Raw genomic sequence first — 21569 nt, forward strand, 5'->3', positions numbered from 1 at the left:
CAGGAAATCCGGCAGCAGGAAGTCCTCCGCGCTGGAAGGCGGTAACAGCTTTTTCAACGGAAGCTTGCAAAGCCGGCTTCTGCGAATGAGCAGCTGCCAACGCAGAAAGCGGGCTGTAGCGGCGCCAGAAATTATCTTAAAAAATAAAAAAAGGATTTCTAAGAACTCGAAAACATAAAAAAAGCGCTCTCTTGAGGCAGAAGTGTTACCACGGCTCCATCACACTTACTCCCATAGAACAAAGATGAGGTACGGACTGGCCCACCATCCCGAACGCCAGTAGAAAGTTTTCCAGCGTAACGTGTAATGCGTAAGGGCAATGCGTAGCTGCTTAGGACCAACGCCTAAACCGTGTTGCTGAAACGTGAGCCTTTCGGCAGAGATCTGCCCGGTAGCGAGGCGAATAAAGACAAAGGAACGTGCCACTACGACCAAATAATCATGAGATACGCGAAACAATGTTACTGGGCTGCTTCGGCTCCCTGCTCCAGGGCTGACTGGATGTGGGTAAAAGACGTGATCTAGCCGAAAACGCGAACATCTTCCAAAACTCCTTCTGGCCGAAGATTAGCGGGCGCGAACTAATTCCTAATATTACCCGGAGAATATCACGATAAACTGAGTTCAACTAAAAAACGACGGCCCCTTACTCCAACAGTACGGCCAGTGATAGATCAGTGCTAGCTGGCTAACTAAATGATTGACGGAGTCATTACAGCATGGGATGATTGCAGTCATGCTGGGCTATCGCGTCATACCCTTAAAGTGTGTTCCTCTCCAATTTTATTGCATTTATGAAAGGCATTTATTGGCTCTGTGCCGTTACCGTTTCTTGCATAAAGATTATGCCTATTCCATCTTTTTTTTTTTGCTTGCATTAGGAAGTAACCGCGTTTAGAAATCACTGCTTGCTGAGCTCCAGATCGCTACACGTGTTCTGTGATTCTGTCGGCTGCACATGATAGGTTTCGAAATCAAAGTGCCCCGATGCAACATCGCGCCGACTTCGGAGTCGCCACGTAGCCCAAGTGGCGAAGGGCAAACGAAACAGGAGAGCGGGGACGACCAATTTCACTGTTTTCCTGCGAGGCGGTTGTGGAGGCGCCTTCCATTCCTGTGGGTCGGACACTACCGACGCCGTCGACTCGAAGAAACCGAAACGACTAGGCTAAGACAGCGATGCAAAGCAAGAGCGATCCTTGCAGTGCGTAATGCGCTGTATACGCAGAATAGATAATAAAGGTGCCTGAAAAAAAGAAAAGCCAACTAATCGCAAAATTGGTTAGAGCTCCATCGTAATACGCAAGCACGCGGTTTTGACACGCGGCGGTGCAAAAAGAAAAGAAAGAGAGAGAGAGAGAGAAAAAAGGAACCGATCGCTACATACCAGTCGATTACGTGCTTAAATTGCTATTTCAGACCGCTGGCAGACCCCAGACTTCTTGACTCCGTTGTGCGGATCGAAGCCACAAGCACAGGTGCCTCTAAGATGGCGTCCGTATACTTGGCAAGGTACACAAAGAGAAGGTATTATTTCGTTATTTGGGCGAGATAACTCATCGTGTGCGTGCTTAAGACTTGTGGTTAGGCGGGCCGCTCGCGTAAGGAATGATTGGAATCTGACATCGTTCACGACTGCCGGAAGGAACATTACACATAATGCAACACTAAAGAGCCGACTCTCATTCAAACAGCCGTCTCTGGAGAGGATACTGTTTATGTCTCGCTTGCCTGCTTACGCACGCACACTCGCAAGCGCTGCTGACCAGCGAAGGACAAAATCACGGCAGACCCGAGCTAAACGAGGGACGGCTGGCTCCCCGTCAGTCGGCAGAGCAAACCAAACAGACAAACAGGCGGAGGGGCGCAAGCGCCCGCACAGGCGGCACAGGCAACGCTGCGCGGGACGAAGTGCGAGCAGCACCCCTCCTTTCGAAACAGCGGCGCTCGGAGACTAGCCGGCGCAATCGGCCGCACAGCACACACGCGAGTGCGGGGCGACCCAATCACCCGACGGAAGGAGACCGGTGTTTCTCGACGATAGCGCGCCCCAGCGGTCAGGAAGAGCAGGGGGCGCCGACGACGCAATCTTCCGGCGACGGGCGCGCAGCGCTTACTCTGCCCAGACGGGAAAACAAAGGAAGCACTCGACACTACTCGGCGCCGCCCATCTGTGCGCGAGAAACAACCGGCAGCCATTCACTGCGGCGTGTTCGAGTGCCTTTCGGCATACAAAGCGGCAATTTCCAGTTCCGTGGTATAACGCCGAGCTGACCAGGAGAGATGACGAAATACGACAACACGCGCCGCTTTTGGCACTGTTATAAAAGAAAAACAGGAGAAACGTAACAAATCATCACAAATATAAACGCACTGGACAATTCAGAAGTTCAGGGGGGCAGTGCAAGCAATTTCAGATCAATAAGAGATTGTCAACTAGTGCAGGACATAAGAGGCGCGAGACAGACGACAGGGGAGCGAGAATGCTGAAAGGGTTGACGCCGACAGACCGAACCCGGAGCAATAAGTTAGCAGAAGGCGTAGAAAAGCAATAGACACTGGATAGCAAAGAAGCTGACCTCAATGGACACTTTGGTGTTTCTTTTTTCAAATTGACTCCAAGCAAAAATTTACGCATTTTGGAGGAAGGCGATGCGGCAGTTAATGATACTTGTGACGGACGACAAGGCTGCGAGAATTTGCATGCGAACGACCGGCTAAGAAACCGAAGCGAAGTTCCAGCAGGTTCGTAATCGTTTTGCCGCACCACACAGGAAGACACCGAGCCGAGCTATAAATCCGCAACAAAGCATTCAAGCATACATACATGTGTTTCAAAGGTCACAGTGGGCGACTATCAGAAAGAACAAAAAATATTACCAAAGGGGGACATTCAATCGCTGATTACGTGAAACCGATATCATAGCCGCTCCCCGCAGACACCCAAGCCATTGACGCTGATAGCATGACCACAGGCACCCCTGCATGTATTGGTAAACGGTTCGACTCCCAAACGACGGCTGGCGCAAGTTGCGGCTAGCACTTCTGCGTTAGGCCGCACGCAGATTCGAAAGAGATCTGTCCCGCACTTGTGCGACAATTTGGAAGCGCACAACCTTTGCCCCAGAAACCGCCGCCTCACCAAGTGCGACAGCCATAAATCATCGGGAAAACGCCTAAACGGGCCCCCTATACGATCCCATAGAAATAAAAAACGAACCAGAATCGAAGGAGACGATCTATGTAGATATATGATCAAGGGGATCCGGAAGCCTATCCATGCCCGTAACCTCGCGTAGTGAGTTCTGCCACACGAGCACTGCAACGCTAAATAATATACAAAATAAGTGACTCTCAATGAGTCGTCAAAGCACATGCACAGCGGTTCTCCCCAAGATGTCCGTGGCAGTAAAAGAAAACAAAACGGAAAAGACTCCTGCGCTCCCTACAAAGATATCGCAGAAAGGAGCGTCACACCTCTTCAGTCAAAAACTTGCGCGCAATAAAACGAACCCTCAGCGCTGAGCAAAAGTCACCGTAGACAAAGGCTCTCCGCGCAACCAGCCAACATCAAAGAGACGAGATGCAGCCAATGATACCGCACCTTCGACGAGGTTCACATGACGACGACAAGAAGCACTGCGGCATTTTTAGAGCAAGAGTTCGACGCAGTCTCCCTGGGGCATCAGGTTTATGTTTCAATGCCTCTGCACTAACCCCACTGGCTATTGGGAAATGCATGTCGGTGACGCAAGTTTAGGCACTGAGAGGCAATGTTTTCCTAACCTGCGCGCAGCTAGCGCGCTGAAAGGTACGCGTATCTGACCGAAGCGCCAGTCTAAACTTGCGTTGTGATAAATAAAAAAGGCACAAAGAGGCTGATTGGAGATACCATTGCGCTCGGTTCCAGTGTGCTCGATTTTCGCTAAATCTCTGCTTTCTACTTGCGCCACAGCTTCGCAACGCCCTTAAGGACGAGAAACGTTCAGGCTCAGCTATGGGAAGTTTCTATGCTTGGATTGCGTAATCGAATACTATACTCGGCGGCTTTTCTTGGCAATGCTGGGGTGCGGTAGGGAGGCGGGTCGTAGTTCGTGCTGCTGGAAGATGGACGCCTCACTCTTCGATGCTACAGAGATACAGATAGACGCCAGCTGTTTCGTGTTCGGGCACTGATACCGCTTTCGCAGTAGAAAGAAAATCCCCTTAAACTGAACCAGTTCGCGTGTCTCAGTTAAGAAGAAAGTTCTCAACCACCGCGAACCGCGGCAACTTCACGCAACGGTTTTTGCGGAGCTTCCGAAATGCACTCACGATACAAGAATTAGGCAAAAAAAGAAAGCAGTCTTCCCCGTAAGAAGCTTTTTCCGCACATTCGGGCCAAAGTGCGGGGAAGGAACCCTAATGGGATGCGCTCTGTTGCAGGGAACAGTTAATCCGGTGGTGCGCTCTTGTGTGGGCGATGTAGGCAGGCGCGCCAGATATCGGCGTCACGCGGTACCGAAGTGTGCGCGTTTCCATTGGTGGACGGAAAGGCATGCATACTCCACCTCACAAGCTGTTTGCATCACTGTGAAGGCTGCGGCGATCTCAGGCAATGAGAACGCCGTGCGCTAGAAAACGTGTTCCCCCCGCGCCTTCTCTGTCGACAGCTGGCTCCATCTCTGGGAAGAAAAGAGCACCAGTCTTCATCTCCTGCGCGCAAGACTCGGCCGACATCGAATGCCATATTTACGAATGCCGGCGCACCAGTTCTCAGCTGGGCTCCCCCGTGCTCTGCACTTGGGGAATTTGTCTGCCAATTCAACCACTGAATGAAACGCTCGCTGTAATTGCGAAACAACATCTCGAACTATCTTTTCAATCATTGCAATGTATGCCTGAAAAATAACTACAACACTGCACAAATATGTGCTTGCTGACTGGCAGTTAAACAGCTCGATACGAGCCAAATTTCCACTTTACGCAGTAACGCAATGCGCGTCACAGAAAGAAAGAAAGGCGAGAAAGAAAGGCGCGCTGCAGGCACTGGCCCGGAAGCGGAAGGAGCGAGATAAGAGGTGGAAAGAGGGAGAACAATCGTGCGATTTCAAAATGTGCCACATGGATAGCGAGCCGGGAACCATGGGAGCACTCACAGCAAAAGGGAATGCAAAAAATAAGAGGTTGCTGCAGAAGAGAGAAACAGAGACGGCGAGAAAAAAAAAAAAAAACTGGACCATTGCCATTTTCAAGTGAATGAACTGCCTATTTTACAGGCCCCCATCAGCTCATTTGATGCATAGTGCAATAAATGTCCACTCAGAAGTTGTCTTCTCACTGCAAGGCCTCTTTGTTGACGATTTTCAAGCAAGATATATTTGGACACACTTACCAGTTCCACATATCTTATATAGGGGGCTTTTGTGGAGAGACCAACTAGAAAAAAAATTTCGCGGTCAATTCAAGGTTATCATAAAGGAAGTCTATTGTAAGGGGTTCCCTCAAAACAAGCAACAATGAATTTTCGACCCCAGGGCATCACGGCTACTACAGTTCATTTAGATTTGCCGAGCTTTCAAAGCTTACGCCTGCCACAGATTTTCAAGAGAACCGGACCTCGGAAAGAAAACAGCTGGTGCCCCCCCCCCCCCCCCCCCCCCCTCCCTGCGCGTTGTCAGGAAGAGGGAAATGTTGTCACGAAATGACAGAAATATGAAACAGGCAAGGACACAGAGCTGTACAGTGCCAGCAGCGTTGTACTCAGAAATTACGCGAAAGAGTGATGTCTGTGCGCCTCCCCCAAGACTCCCACCATCAGTGTTTTCGACCCGACCACCTCATCCGCAAAGCGACATCAAATAATTCCTTAAGTACTCCACTGTTTGCGGCCGTATATCACGAGAGTATATACACAAAAAAAAAATGCTAGACACTCCTCTTTCAACGCGCAAATGAGATGCGCAAGCATCTCGCAAATCCATATATCCGGGTATGCATATCGAATATGCAAAACTACAAAAAGCAGACTTGTGCTCTTCTCGTCCGTATCTTTTTTTTTTTTTTGCGTATTTGCCCTGCCTAAGTAGCTCGAGATTTTCATCGTATGCAGACTTGCAAGAGCAGTTGTTCGCCTGCGCGGAGACGTTTATATCCTCTTTCATCCCTTATTAGGTCAATTTTAAGATTTGCGTCTATGAGCGCAAAGAGAAAAAAAAAATTATTTTCAAAGCCTGCTGCAGACGTCTTTGTGCTACAAGAGGGTAATCCTTAAAACCCTTGATAGACGAGACATCCTCTCAAGAATATCTCGCGAAACAACTGCCAGTCGCGCCCTTTACTCCTAGCTTTGGAGACAAAGTAGGCATATTCGTGCCCCCTGCGTCCCTTTCAGCGTTTCGGGAGGAGTCCTGATTCTACGAACGACCGCTGTCGTTGCACCATAAACGACGTTATTCCAGCGTCCTGTCGCAGCTAAACTGAGTAAAAGGAAAACACCGCCATGTTTACGCGCGGGTAAACAGCGTCTTTTGTGCAAGCAAACCGTGAAAACAATGACGGAGACTTGAGGCCAATACTCTCGTGACAAACAGAACCACACAAGAAAAAAAAAAAGCGAGCTCGCTGCTGTTTTAAGAAATCGATAAAACCCCAACACGGCGCGACGAAATTTCCCTGCAGGAAAAGAAAAAAAAATTGAAACAGAGTAGCTGTGTGTCAGGTTACAGATCGATACCGTCATGATGGTGGGCTGCTTGAACGCTGCAACTTTAATTGGATAAACAGCAACATAATGTAACAACCAATATTTGGTTTAAAAGCAGAGGCATCGAGTAGCACAATAAATGTCAGTTTGCCACGCGAAGCTACTAAGTTTCACGGACACATGAGCTTAAAGGCACCGTGAAACACAATTCAGTGCACTGTTTTGGCTGTTGGTTGAATAGGGTGAGTCATAGTGGTGCTATTAGCGTTGGTCCCATCGCATACATTCATGTTATTAATATTTTAATTAGCTTGCAAAACTAATTCATGGCGCTGACGGTGTCACCACACAGTGGTGGTTTTTAGCAGTGCATATGACATCATCGGGTGGGAGCTTGGTGATTAGACAAACTGCAAATATAGTGCAAATTGTGTTAATGAATAAGATACTTTTGTCACGTTTTTGCGTTTTATATTAAAAAAACAAAACCAACACGTTTGCCTTACGTAAAAGCACTGCAAAGCAAGTAAAAAAAAAAACACCACCAGAGCTTCTGGCTATCCTCTTGCATTGAATGACTTTTCATCTGTCTGTATACATCCATGACGTAGCATATAATACTTATAGGTACTCTATAAGCACCAGAGAACGGCTAGGAGGAATCGATCTCACTGAGCCACTGCAGCCTACAAGCCCTCGTTTCGGTCCCAAGGAAGGACGCAAGGAACGAAGTCATTTGTTTCACATTTACCACTGCACATCGAAGCTTGAGGAGGATCGCCGGGAAGCGTCGCCACATGGCGCCACGTTACCGCCAACAGCGCGCTCGCCTGCCACGTTGGGGCCAATCGGTGCGTGCACAATGGCGGGGCACGGTAGGCGGTACGCGCTATGCTAAAAGTATATCGCGCAGTTCGTCACTCCGTCGCAATATTTGGAGCTCAGATTCGAATAAATAAGGGAAGGCTATTAATCAATGTTTCCTTCTGCGATGTTGACGTGACGATACAGCACTACTGGGCCAGCTGGGTGTCCACGTGATTATTGTAACCATGAAAACGACGCTGCCAGTATAGAAAAGAACGTGTTACAGAGAACAGGAAACAATGGCGTACAAACTTCCGTGACGTGCTCAGATAGGCTGTTTTGATTCGTCCCACCCAGTGCTGCCATTGCGAAAGTGAAATAAGAATGGGAAGCATCGCTAAAGAAGAGTTGAGGGCAGCATTTTGTTTGCTTGTATTTCAAATATCTTCACTGAATAATTGCCGTTCCTATACGCCGATTCCTGTAATGCGTTTTGAGTCAGCATCTGTGGGACATAAAAAATTCACCTGAGGTATAGCCGGCCTCACGTCAAGCAGTGTTTCACAGCCCCTTCAATTTTCCTATAATAAGCACGCAATGCTGTTGGTTAACGGTGATTTCTTCGTAAACAATGCGCTCCACCTGTCGCAACGAGGCGATCCCTCGGCCGTAAGCTTACTAAACAGTGCCACCTGTTTACTCTGTAGTTCAGGGTCCTAACAAGGGGACTAAGAAGATAACATTTCACAATTAACAAGCTAAAATGTTCCCGCCACTGTCAATGCCACTCTTTCAACAAGAAATTTGGATCCCTAAAGCTGTCTGTACAGCTCGTTCCCATATATTTTCCTCGCAACACCTGGTTGCGAAATAAACCTTCAAACAAGGCAGGCTTCGTGGTGCCTAGAGTTTCAACGGAAGTTAAGCGTAGAAAGTTGGGCTAGTTGGTTGGTAGTATTATTGTCAGACATTCCAGCGGCTAAAAACACAGGGAATGTTTGTGAAAAAAACCTCAGCTGAAGTCCGGCGTTCGTCCTGTCTCGTCTACCTTCGTCCCCGTCTATTTAGCCGCTGGAATGTATCACAATAGTTCAACGGAAGTGCATTCTGGATACCGCGCGCACCGCAATGCGGGAGCCCTGTTCTTATTTTGTACTTTTTTCTTTCATTTACGTACCCGAAACTACTAACTTGTTCATGCCGTAGGCAGAACAAGTCGCGAACATCACTCATTCAAATTCCAACGAGTGAGAACAGTTATTTTATACAAAGCGGACTGAGAACCGAAAGGCGATTCCCTAGACGGGTTCCGACGCTCCATTCCGTCGAGGGTGGTGCTGGCAGCCGCGTCGCACACGCCTGATCGCTCGTTACCAACGTCCCCGCGGCACCTTCGGAAGGTAGTTCGGGGTCACAAACTTTCTGTAAGGCCAACCGTTTGTTCTCCAGGAGCTACAACAGGGAGCAGTCAGGCGCGTCACCAAGCAGTCTTCGCATCCGCTGCGGGTCTCTCCGCCTAATGAAACGAGGTGGAACTTCTCCAAGCGAGTGACACCGCCCTCGGGCGACAAACTACGCCGCTATACGGAAGACGCGCTCTGCTTTCTCCTAATTTGTCGGAGTCACGTAGTTTAAACGACAATGAACTGTCTGTTCTGGCATGACTATGAATACGGTATCCACAGTTTACGCCGAACTAGGTTAATATCTTTCACTTCTTAAGTTTTTTTTTATTAAGCGCGTTCCTGCCGCCGAAGTTATACTTAATCGGCAGCGGTCTCGGGCATTAACGAGCAGCGCAATAACTGTCGGCAAACAGGGGCACCTATTTTCCGCTCACATTAGCGCGTTCTAACCTTCTTTCCGCCACCTTGCAGAAAACGCGCTCCCAAGCGTTTGATGCAACGCGAGCACTCTTGAGCGCCTTGTATCTGCACTCTTTATGCGTATTTCATTTTTAAAGCCGGTGGCGTTCTCCGAGGTCAAGAAATTTCGGAAGGCCTGCTTTAAAAGGTCACTCCAAAAGCCAGAAGGAAACACGAGCTCGGCCTACTCGCAACGTTTCCTTAACTCATTCTTCTCACCGACGTGGCCGCGGTAGTAGTGAACGCGTGGTTTTGAAAACTTCTGTGGCATGTCGCGTAGCAAATACAGGGGCCGAAGCGCCGCACTGCTATGCACAAAACCACAGCCGAAGGTAAATGCGCTGGCGGCGAGTAGCCGGAGGCGCCGCTTAATAATCAAGAGCATATGGGTGCTAAGTCAGCTGAAAGAGCCGTCAGAACAATATGGACCCAAGCGCCAGAAGCTAAGCACGGTCCACCAAGCGTATAGAACGAAGTAAATGATTGCTGAGTTAGCCAGTTACGACAGTTATACCAATTAAGGTTTGCAGAACCAGGAGCCCAACCAACCGCGACGGAAGTTGAGTTTCGCAACCGACAGAAACTGCAGAAGTTCGTGTTAGGGTACCAAGAGAAACCATTCGTTTAGTCACGGCGTAACAGTAATGAGCGAGACAAGAACAAAAGAAGGGGAAAATATGCCTCAGCCGTCTCAGCCATCTGACGACAGCGTTTGATTCTTTATGCAAATCAGCCGACAGTGCACCAGTGCTTTGTTCGTGAAACTGCGTACTGCACGGGTTGCTCGGCCATAAAAAACACGAGCAAGGTTTCAGCGCCATGCAGGAAGAGCAGCATGTTTCAGCAACATGGCGAACTACAACGCCAGCGAAGCATCGCAGACTGTGCGGCTTGAGAGCTCCGCACGCGCCAGGCTTGGGTAAGTGCAAGACAATCACGCGCCAGAGGGAGGGTGAGGAGACATACTCTTTTATTTCTTCTTTTACGACTTCTTTGTTTTACTGCCTGCCGTCTATTCAAGAAAGCGCACTGGTGCGTCAGAAGAACAAAACAAAGCAGCAGCTCACTCCAGATTCTTATCTGTTTTGCTTCGCGTTGTTGCACACCGTCTCCAGAGAAGCAGCAGAGAAGTTTACAGGCGGCTTTGCAAATTCATGAGAGGGTCTACTTTCCTTAACGCGCGCGCTAAGAAACGATGCTGCGATGGACACAAGCCAGCACGGGGAAGAACGTTCGCCTACGAGGCTGGTGCCTGAAGGCCCTGTAAGCAGTGCGCCCCTAGTGCTGCGAAACTAGGGAGGTCGTGCACGCTGCAACGGTTTCGAACAGTAACAGCAAACGATTCAGCAGGTATAGCCCTGAGGGATGCAAACGGCAGGTCCGAGACACTGCATGCGCCGGATATAAGATTAACGCATCCGCTGCTGCATGGGCAAAATTACCACAAATAAGACACACCCTTGCGGTTCGCCGTGAAGGTGCCCGCCGAAGGGAGAAGGGGGCGCTGCACGGCGAAGAAGCGTTGCAGCGAGAGAAACGCGCGGTCGTTAATCACGCTGACGACAGCGCCAGTTGCCGAGCAAACAACGGGTGGCGACACGAAGCGGCCACGGCAGCGCCCGAGTGCCAAATGCCCACAACGAACGTGCTAGGTAGAACCTCGTTTCCTCATCGTAGGAACAGCACTGAGCATGACTATAGAGGCCTTAGCCCTGCGCCAAACTCGCCACGGCATATCGGAGAAGGAGGAGGTCGGTGAGATCATGACCATTACCATCACGATAATTACCATCACGATACCATCACCTCTGAGTGAACGGCATTTATTCCGTGCATGTCGCAAGGACCAGAGTAAGAAAAAAGAACACACGGGAAACGAGTACACCCGGGTCAAGGTAAGGAGAGACACAGCGTTGATTCGTGGTTGCACAGTTCATGAAAACACAAATCCATGCAAAGGCGCGTTACCAGAACTTGCAGTAACGAAATTTTATCAAGCAGACATGACTGGCTGCAAGGCGACTACGTCTTTATTCATATGTGCATTCCAGTATAAACTTCGCCGTCACAACGGGTCATCGATTTTTTGTGCGCCCTCATTGAGCTCACGTCTCTGGGAAATTACCGTTAACGTGAACGCGTGGCAAGCCTAGCTTTCTTACCATCGGAATTCCATCATTGGAGAGTTCTGTACTTAGACCAGCGCACTAACCCTGATCAAGTGCGGAGCGCCGAGAGCCACTCACAGAAAAAAAGGCAGGCAGCCCACACAGAAAACCAACCAGGCAAAAGTTCCTCGAGACGTTATGTTATTTTCAGCAAGTGTGTTCTCAATTAAGAACCGCCATACAGTACCCTGCTTGACTTAAAAAAAAAAAAAAAAAACGCCAGTTGCAGGGGCGCGGCGGCCATTTCGATATACCTAATTATCGCGAAATTGAGCTTGATATAGTGCGCGGCTTCCCTATGCCTTTATACAGGATTTTCAAAAAGATAATTTGCGCGCTTGCAATAATTAATGTCAAATATACGGTTTCGATATATCTGGGCCGGACTGTACCTGTGAAACTTCGCCAGCAATGAAAGAAAAAAGAAAACACTAAGAGAAAACGAGATATCGCAGGTTTTCCTGCTGAAAATAAAACAAACAGAAAAACCAGCAGAAGTAAGAAAATAAATCGTGGAACCTGCTCACCTTATATGCTGCACGAATAAAGAAGATCCGAGTAAGGTAAATGACGTACCTGTAAAGAGGAAATGAAAAACGACATTTAACCACGGATGGCCGTATTAGCGCCAGATTAAACACAAACGCCAGTCCCTGGAGGGCGAAGAATTCGAAGTTCAGACTGCAGAGTCAGGCTAACAGTGGCGCTCAACTATCGGTGGACTAGCGAGCTTTCCTAATCGATTACGAACACAAAAATTCACGATGTGAGCGTTTGACTGCATGTGGGCGAATACACAATATTTTGGTACAGCGTTGCCTCCTGTACGAACGCCTTTTAAGAAAAATATTCCGTCTAGAATCTTAAACAGCGGCTGGCACGTTCCTAGAACGAAGCATGTTGCAGAACCGAAAGCGTGGTACGGCGACTTACGATATTTGCAAGCTCGAAGAGAATCTACAAAAATACCACTTTCACTTCCCCCTACAACCATTTTTTTTTTCAAGTACCTCAACCGCCATAAACGATGTTGAATGTTGACGTGAACGAAATGAACAGGTTAGTTCAATTAAAGAGAAAAGCTAAGATGGACACTGCGTTCGGGCTCTTCAGGATCAGGACTACTCTTCAGAAGCGCTGGTCACTAGATTATGCAGCTCTTTGGTGCAGCTCGATTGCAGTGCATGGCACCTTCCTCCCAATATTTTAAACACAGGTTAATGTGTCTCCACTAGCGCAATTCATCCGAAGATGCTTTCTACGATTCGGTTATGCCGCACGTTTAAACACCATCCTGGTCACTAATACAAGGGCGGATTTATTTCTTAATGCATTACTTAATCTCATGACACTTGGTGTGCGCAAGAATGTTTTAAACGGGCCCACTGATCGATACCACATCACATATATCTAAGCTCAAACGATCGACAGCCAAGTTTAAGAAAACGGAAATGAGGTCGGTCTTAAAGTTCTCTCGAATACTGTCGTTTCACCAGCGTTCGGCGCCGTACAGACCAGCAGCCCTACGAATGGTTAAACAAAAAAAAAGGCCCCCAGCTTGAACACTGGTGCTGAGCAAGGATATGCAGACACAGCCTAAAGGAAACAAGCCCGCCATGACTTACAAAGAACAGCTTTCCTCCCTATCCACGGATGTTTATCAGAAAGTCTGAGCGAAACTTGTGCACAGGTAAGCCGACAATCCGATTAGCAAGACAGTAACGCAACCGACTCGGTCCTCGTCTTGCAATAATTCGGCCTGACAGCACTTCCATGCCGTGTCTGCGCCGCAACACCAAAAGCAAAAACATTCACGCGAAAAGTGACTCAGCAACGCGGGCTCACTGAAATAGCCAGCAGCAACAGTGCGCGGAAGAAGCCAGGGCGCATGCCAAGATACAAAAAAAAAATTATACGGCGAAGCGGTGCCCAGACGACGGGACACGCGCGAAAATAGCGTAGTTGCAGTATGCCACTGAGGGTGGCAATTAACTGCTTACCTAGGAGAACGTGACAGTGGAAACAAACACGACGGCGGCTGGCAAAATAATTGGGGTTCAAGTCCGAAAAAACCCAGGGATTCCATTTCAAAACCAGTGAGTGAGTGAGCGAGTGAGTGAGTGGGTGAGCGAGTGAGTGAGTGAGTGAGCGAGTGAGTGAGAGTGAGTGAGTCTGAGTGAGTGAGAGTGAGTGAGTGCGTGAGCGAGAGTGAGTGAGAGTGAGTGAGTAAGAGTGAGTGAGAGTGAGTGCGTGAGTGAGAGTGAGTGCGTGAGTGAGAGTGAGTGAGTGCGTGAGAGTGAGTGAGTGCGTGAGGGTGAGTGAGTGAGTGAGTGCGTGAGGGTGAGTGAGAGTGAGTGAGTGTGAACGAGTGCGTGAGTGAGTGAGTGAGTGAGTGAGTGAGTGAGTGAGTGAGTGAGCGAGCGAGTGCGTGAGTGAGTGAGCGAGCGAGCGAGTGAGTGAGAGTGAATGAGTGAGTGAGAGTGAGTGAGTGAGTGAGTGCGGGAGTGAGCGAGTGAGTGAGTGAGCGAGCGAGTGCGTGAGTGAGTGCGGGAGTGAGCGAGTGAGTGAGTGAGCGAGCGAGTGCGTGAGTGAGTGAGAGCGAGTGAGTGACTGAGCGAGTGCGTGAGTGAGTAATAGTGAGTGAGAGTGAGTGCGTGAGTGAGAGTGAGTGAGGGAGTGCGTGAGAGTGAGTGAGTGTGAGTGCGTGAGGGTGAGTGAGTAAGAGTGAGTGAGAGTGAGTGCGTGAGTGCGTGAGAGTGAGTGCGTGAGAGTGCGTGAGTGAGCGTGAGTGCGTGAGTGAGAGTGAGTGAGTGAGTGAGAGTGAGTGCGTGAGGGTGAGTGAGTGTGAGCGAGCGAGTGCGTGAGTGAGTGAGAGTGAGTGACTGAGCGAGTGCGTGAGTGAGTGAGTGAGAGAGTGAGTGAATACGTATTCACCTTACACGAAAAAGGTTACAGACGGAGTGAACCTTGCAGTTTGCGGCAAGGATCGATGCTGGTGATTTACGATCGACGGTGTTGATCTTGATGTTTTTTTCATGGCTCGGTGATCCGACGACACGTTGCTGAACAGACTACACTTCTTCTAGACCTTATGTACACTTTATTACACGTGCTGGCTGTCCCGTCAAACTTTTGCTTAAGCGAAGTCCATCTCGGACTTCTGCGAGTCCCTTCATTTCACCTCCCAAGAATCAATCTCTCCTTTTCGCGCCAGAAAGCCACCCCAAAATCCCTTTTCCCAGTATTCTGGAGATCTTCTTAGCGGCCAAAAGGAAATGAGCTTGTCAGAGGTGATCGATGAATTTTGTTCAAACTGAAAAAGCAAACAGCATGCGTCGGAACTGCAGCAGTGCCCAAATCGCGTTCGCACCCTTTGCTGCCCGTCTCCAGGACATCCGTTCCGTCATGCGGTGTACCGTTGAAAGCAATAACGTACGCGCGAAACCCCCGAATCCCCAAGGGTACACGCGTTGTCTTCGCTGTGCGCCTCGAACGCGACCTTGCAAGGCCTTTTCGTAGTCAGCTATTTCGGAGTCGGCTATCCGCCGTTCATGCGTGCAGTTGTAGGTTTATTTTAAAAATAAACCCATTCAAACGGCGCTGGAGCGGCGGCCGCTCGAGAAACCCCGAAAGAAGCTACCAAAAAAAAGCAAGGACGGCCAAACTGCGGGTTCTGGGTGTGCTCTGCTCGGTTTCCCTACTGCGCAACAGACCGCGATCTTAACTAATGGCTTCTATGATTTTTGAATATTCCAAAGGCGCCGAGTAGTTGCCATCCTACACCGATATATTTGCAGGAATTTGCAGCAATGCTCTCTGGTACCAAAAGACACGGCCAGCGGAAGTCTTGGCGGATCTCCAAGAAGTGCTGCCTGTGATTTCTATTGAATGCAGCTAGCTGCCTTTTCAGCAGCAATTTGCTAAGAGTCAAAACTTGCTAGGACGACAAGGTATCGATGCGCGAAAACATTTTTCTGCGGCTCACGTTGTCAGTAAGTTGGTCTGCGCATAATGTAGTTTCCTTGAAACAGAGAACGAGGAATTACAGTGTACGTTCGGTTTACCTCAAGCAATGGATGTGCGTTACGCTATACATGTGCGTAAAACCATCCAAGTACAGCGCGTTTTCCGGAACGAATATATTTCTCCGAAAGCCTCCCTTATAACCCACTGTAAGACGCAACGCATACCAAGCACGTGGCGCTCATAGCTGTCAGGACCTCAATAAAGTGGGCAATTAGGAAAGTGCCAAAAAGAGTTCGTCCATATCTTCATAGCACATTCTGTTCAAAACGACCACATCGATGAGACACAGAACTCGATGAAAACCGAAAAAAAAAGGTACAGGAGAAATCACACAGTAAAGAAAGAAGCTGTCGTCTAATTATGCCATGCCTACGAAAAGTACTGGGCGCAGATGCGAATCGTTGGCGCTGACGCTCAGAATGTTCGCCGTACAGTTTTACTTCGTTTCACCCTCAACTCTGCCCGGTTGCGACAATGTTAGGTCGGCTCCTTAACGTGCGCTTCAAGGACGGCCGATGAGACCCGCACACGATGCGGGCAGCGCTAATTCAATTATCAGCGCGGCCACACAACCGAACATGCGGCAGATGGACAGCAGCAGCCACGACGGAGATGACCGCGGTTTCTGAGAACCCCGGGGGCCGAGCCAAATACTCTGACCTCCCCGTTCGGGCGACTCCAAACTTCCACCAATCTTTTAATTTTCATGCGCAGAAAAATGTAATCTCGCTACACACTCTCACTATTTCTCGCCCCCGGCCTATCTCCAGGCGCTAACGTCCCCGTTAAACTTCCTGGAAACTTTCCCAACATCCAAGGCAGATAAAAAAAAAAGGAGGCATGGCTAAGGAAATTGCTACCGCCAGGACCTATTTCAGCTGCGACGGTCTAAACGCGCACTCGTAGCTGAGGTATGGAGGACATCAATACGCTGTTACCAGCCATATGTCGGGAGGACACAGTGATGCAATAACCGCTCTTCTTAGAAGCCGTGTCAGTGCAAACGATCAAAGAAAAACAAAGAGTGCAGCGTTTTCGGCGCCCATTTAACTTCACCTTTACTAGTTCTTTTCTTGACACCACGCGAATAAGGAATATCAGAAACCAGGGCCCCGGTTGAAAAAGTGCATCGAACAAAAAATAAATAAATAAATAAATAAATAAATAAATAAATAAATAAATAAAAACGCGGTACACTGCTGGAGGGGGGGGGGGGGGGGGGCTGCTTTCTAAAGCGGGATAAATAATCGACTCGCGACTACATCGTAGAAACACTACGCCAGAAGCCTCCTATTGGCACCGGAGCTGAGCTTCAATCTACCCTGCGACCTCCTAGAGGACGGAGCCTCGTTAACAAAGAAGTGGGCAGTCTCCGGGGAATGTAATCCTACGCTAATCCACACTTCTACGCCGGATTAAGTTCCTCTTGGCAACGACCCGTTACATTCTCTTCGACGTGTCTCAGCCCGAGTCCGCAAGCGCAAGCACCAACGGCTAATCAAAGAATAACAGGCTTCCACGGATTTCCGCCTCAACAGCTACTAATGCTCATTAGTTATTCAGGTGTGCTAGGTAAGTAGACAACTCCGCCCTAATAAAGGTCTCTAAAGCTCTATCTTAATTTCGGTCTTCACGGCAGAGGAAGAAAAAAAGTTGCTTCCCGGAATGTAAGGAAATGATTTTCGCATGTTTCAGCCTTATTACTTTTCTTTATTTTACACTCCGAGAAACGCCGCAACTACGCAGAGGAGAACTCGCAAAAAAAAAAAAAAAGTTAGCTTTTCTGCAAGCCCTCCGTACACGTTCCAAGCAGAACATTGTAACAAACAACGAAACCTAAACAGCCCGGTAGATGGCTGCGTTCCGTCAAAAGCGCAGCATAGACAACGCTTCTATTTCTGCAACTCGTCTACTCAATCACGTGCCCGTCTACACGTTCACGTGAGCACACACGCACGCTCATACATGCACAGAGTGGGCACAGAGATCTCATGCAAAAAGTACAAGCCTTAGCGCAGAGGAGCTAGTGCCTAGTTGCGAACGAAGTGAAAGCATCATCAGCGCCATATTTTGATATAGTGGCGGCCACCTCATACAAACGGCTTAGCCTAATGGTCGTTGTCTTTATGTATCAAGCCAACAAGTTCAAGGTATTGGAGTCGCTAGACAATATTTTAATCGATTAACGGACCAAAACAGCTAGTACACGCATGAAGAAGGGACTAGAAGGAAGAAACAAATGGAAGCGTCAGGCTAATATTAGGGCTCGACGCCGTGATTCCAATCCAAGAGCAAGTCAACATATTCACCTTCAAGTCATCCTGATTACGTTTTGTGGGATACAAGCGCTACCCCTATTCTCTCCGAGCCAGCGGTAAGAGCGCTGGGTCGCGAGACAGAGCGTTCGGTGCCCGCCACCGGGGGTGGGGCACCCCCACCCCCACCCCCGCTTCCTAGGCAATGATGGCATGACGTCACGAGAGTTCGCCGCCAAGGGATGCATTCCAAAGCTCGTGAGTAACCGGCTGCTCCTAGTAGGCGAATAGGAGAGGGGGGGGGGGGGGGGGGGGGGGGTAAAACAGGAGCTCGCGGCGGGATTGCTTACGACCTGCGAGACCCTGACGGACCCTTCCCTGCATGCCTACAACAGCGTCGGTCGATAATGAGTTGTTGAGGTTTCCAACTTTCTATTTTTTTTTTCGCGCAGCACATTCTTCCGCAGTGTGCTTTACCTCGCGTTGGTTTAATAAACCGTTTTCTAGCCTGTTCTGCAGTTGAATACTTCGTACGAACTCACCGTGGCTGCGACTCTGCGCCACGGGTTGGAAAGACGTGTCGCGAACGAATAACACCTGCGTGCAGCTGGCATAGAAGCTCGCCTTCCCGGTCGGCTGTAGGCGGAGTGATACTACAGTTTCGATACCGACGACGCAGCTCAAAAGCACCAATCTTATGGGGACTTGTTGACGTATATTACAAACCGATCTGAGGTGCCTCCGAAGAAAATCATCTGACTCGAACAGCGGACAGAATAGAATGCGTCTCTTTTCGTATGTATAACTCTCCGTATACGAAACTGCACAAGTGGGCTTCCCCACATATCACAGTTGTCCAAACCACGGCGGAAAAGCTGTCTCTAGAAAGACAACCGAGGGCTAAAGAAGTAGCCAAGGACAATGACGGGAAGTGTGAAGCACATATTGGAAACACCACAGAAGAAAGCGCGATTTCGTGTTCCAACTGCCGGAGACGCGTTACCGGCTATCTTGTTTGGGTCACCAGAGCCTTGCAGAAAAGCCTAGTTCCAGGATTTTACACATTTTCTGCTGGGCGGCATTCTAAGACGACACTACACGCGGCCTTTCGGTTGTCAGCACTGAATTTACAAGCTTTTATCTCGTTTTCTTTTGGCCACCATTGCGACGGGAGTGAAGCTTGAAGAAGACAGCAGAAAAAAGAAAAACGTACAAAATATGCCCCATCGAAGCAGAATGCGTTCGCCAGTACAACAAAACACAAGTCCACATATCCACGAAGGACGTCAATACGCCAGCGGGTAATGAGATCCCGTTGTCAAAGCCGTTCGCATACACCGCCCCAGTTCCCGCACGCACGCACGCACGCACGCACGCACGCACGCACGCACGCACGCACGCACGCACGCACGCACGCACGCACGCACGCACGCACGCACGCATATTCTTCTCTCTGCCGTACTTTCCGCGAGACGCACCATGCATATACATCCGCGCATGTCCGGAGCGCACACCGCGTCCTCTTCCATTCTCGAGCATCCAGACCACCGCCGGAATTCCTTCCACGTGTTCCCCACACAGCTAGCCAGCCCGCGCATCAACGGTCTCGCATTCTTAAAACCCTGCCTCCGCTGCAAGAACGGGAAAAAGTGACGAAAGCAGGGCCGGAGCACCGTTTAGAGTTTCTCCTTTGCCCTAGCGTTCTCTGTCGTTACCTCATGTCGCCAGCAGCTATGGAGGGCGCCCGAGAGCGGGATGCAAAACGGAATACTCGCGCGCATCTATGGTTCCTCTTCTCCATCTTCAATCTTTGTCTTATATTCACTCGCATCCGCTGTGAATAAAGAGTTGCAAGTCGCGTTTGCCCCGTACGTCTTACCGCGTGCTCTCTCTTCTGGCGCTGTCCTTCTACAAAAACCGTACGGTGGAGCTGCTGACTACACGCGCAACACAGGACAACCGTATACGTCTACAGCAGCCCTGCTACGAGCACGGCGTAAGAAAAAGAGCGCAAACATGGCCCAGTAGAACTACAGAACGAATACTTCAATACTACTCGTATAAGAATGCACGGGAGGCAAAAAAAGAATAATTATCCTCCATTGCTTTAATCTGGCGAGAGGAAATCAGGAGAGAATTTATTTGACGAAGCTGACAGCTCTACAGCATTCTATCCATTCTATCATAGCACTGATTAAAAACAAAGGTCTAACGCTAGCTGCCAACCAAATTACAAGAGATCAATCTTGTTCGGCTTCCCCTTACCCAACATAAGCTGCAAATTTCGTGGTAGGTCGGAAGCATCCACTCGGGCACCAGTTTGTCGCGAAGCAAATCAGTGAAACACACCTACGCCCGCGCAGTTATTAAAGGACACTGGCCTTCCGAAGCAGATGTAGACACACTTTTATTCTATTAAGTGACTCAAGCGAAGCAACTGCCGGCCCACCAGTGAGAGGCTTATCCCGTTCGTTCAAAGGCACCACACCGCCCTTCTAAATGTGTCAAATAGATCCTCATTAGGCGCACCACTCAGTTACTCAGACAAGTTATATTTAAACATAGTGCGTGCTTGTAAATCCAAGGAAAAGCTCGTACGTGCGAAAAATCAGTGTGGGTGTGAAGCGGTACACATAAATTCATCCTAAACGCAATCCGCTGTACTACATGGCTGCTGCATAATACGCAACCTACAACGCCTTTGTTAGGAGCAAAGAACTCTAAAGTTCAGAAAATGTCACTGAAGGGCGCGTGAAATGAATCAGAGTACGACACGCTGTAGGCAACACGGCATGAGACTGTTCGCCACACAGCGCGGGAGACAAAAAAGTCCCTGAGCACTTCCACGAAAGTGTGTCCAGACAAAACACACCAGCAAACTCGGCCACGCTAATCGCAGCGTTCGGTGGCCTGACAAGGAAGAGCACTCAAGGACAGAGAGATAATTCATCCAACTAATAAAAAATCGAGACCGTGTATACAGCAAGCTTCGTTGATATAAGAAATCTGAGTGTACTACAAATCAATAACGAAATCAACTGAAGAAAGCGCAATGGTCGCGACAATGGAAATGTAATAGTAATGGTAGGATAACGGTCGCAGACCATATAATTTATGATATTGCGCCTTCTCAGGTTTGTTTGTTTGTTTTTGTAATCTTTGTAAAATAAAAAACAAAGCCCATGTCGAAACGTGGCACTCAAAACAGCGCCCCAATGAAAGGACCAGAGTGGAGCAATTCGGTCGAAAACATAGCCATACATAATTCGCCCTACACAGCCAGCGCGTTTGTATATAGCTCAGAGTGCGCATACTCGGCCGAGATGCGCGGTATATAATTCCCATCGGCGCTTCTCCAAATGCGTCAACAACACCCCGCCAGCCAGCGTGCGACAAGGGCGAGTATGACGACCGAAGAATTTCCACAGCGTTTGCGCACAACGACACCGTCTTCGAAGTCAACGACTGCGTTGCGTACTCATTCGAGAGACGCCCGTCGACGCGTTCATTGGCTTCCCCTCGGGAACATCGTAAATCGACCAGTGTCCTTCGCTGACTCACGCCTGTCATTGTTCCCATTCAGACATCGCGATGAATAATAAACCATTTCGTGTGGTGCTCAACTGCTTTTAAGTTAATGCACATTCGCACTTGATACGGGCAAAGGAACGAATCAAGCTCAAGTCCTAAGCAAACTTTCGACATGCATGGCGAAAAAAAAAAGAGAAAAAAAATGCATTTGTGCCACGATGCCAGCCTTGTG

At 49.1% G+C, this 21569-nt stretch overlaps 1 protein-coding gene across 5 annotated transcripts in view; it reads right to left on the minus strand.

Moving 5' to 3' along the window:
• The window catches only part of LOC149339902 (uncharacterized), a 553936-nt gene that overhangs the window by 189075 nt on the left and 343292 nt on the right, over positions 1–21569 (minus strand). The window contains exon 19 of one of the 5 annotated variants that reach the window (XR_016283568.1): positions 12053–12101. The exons of the other annotated variants lie outside the window; for them this stretch is intronic. The gene's annotated coding sequence lies outside the window, so the exon portion shown is untranslated. The remainder of the gene's footprint in view (positions 1–12052; positions 12102–21569) is intronic. 5 annotated transcript variants of the gene reach the window in all.

This window comes from Amblyomma mixtum, chromosome 6, assembly GCF_055824585.1.
Source record: "Amblyomma mixtum isolate Tamu chromosome 6, ASM5582458v1, whole genome shotgun sequence".
Taxonomy (NCBI): Eukaryota; Metazoa; Arthropoda; class Arachnida; order Ixodida; family Ixodidae; genus Amblyomma; species Amblyomma mixtum.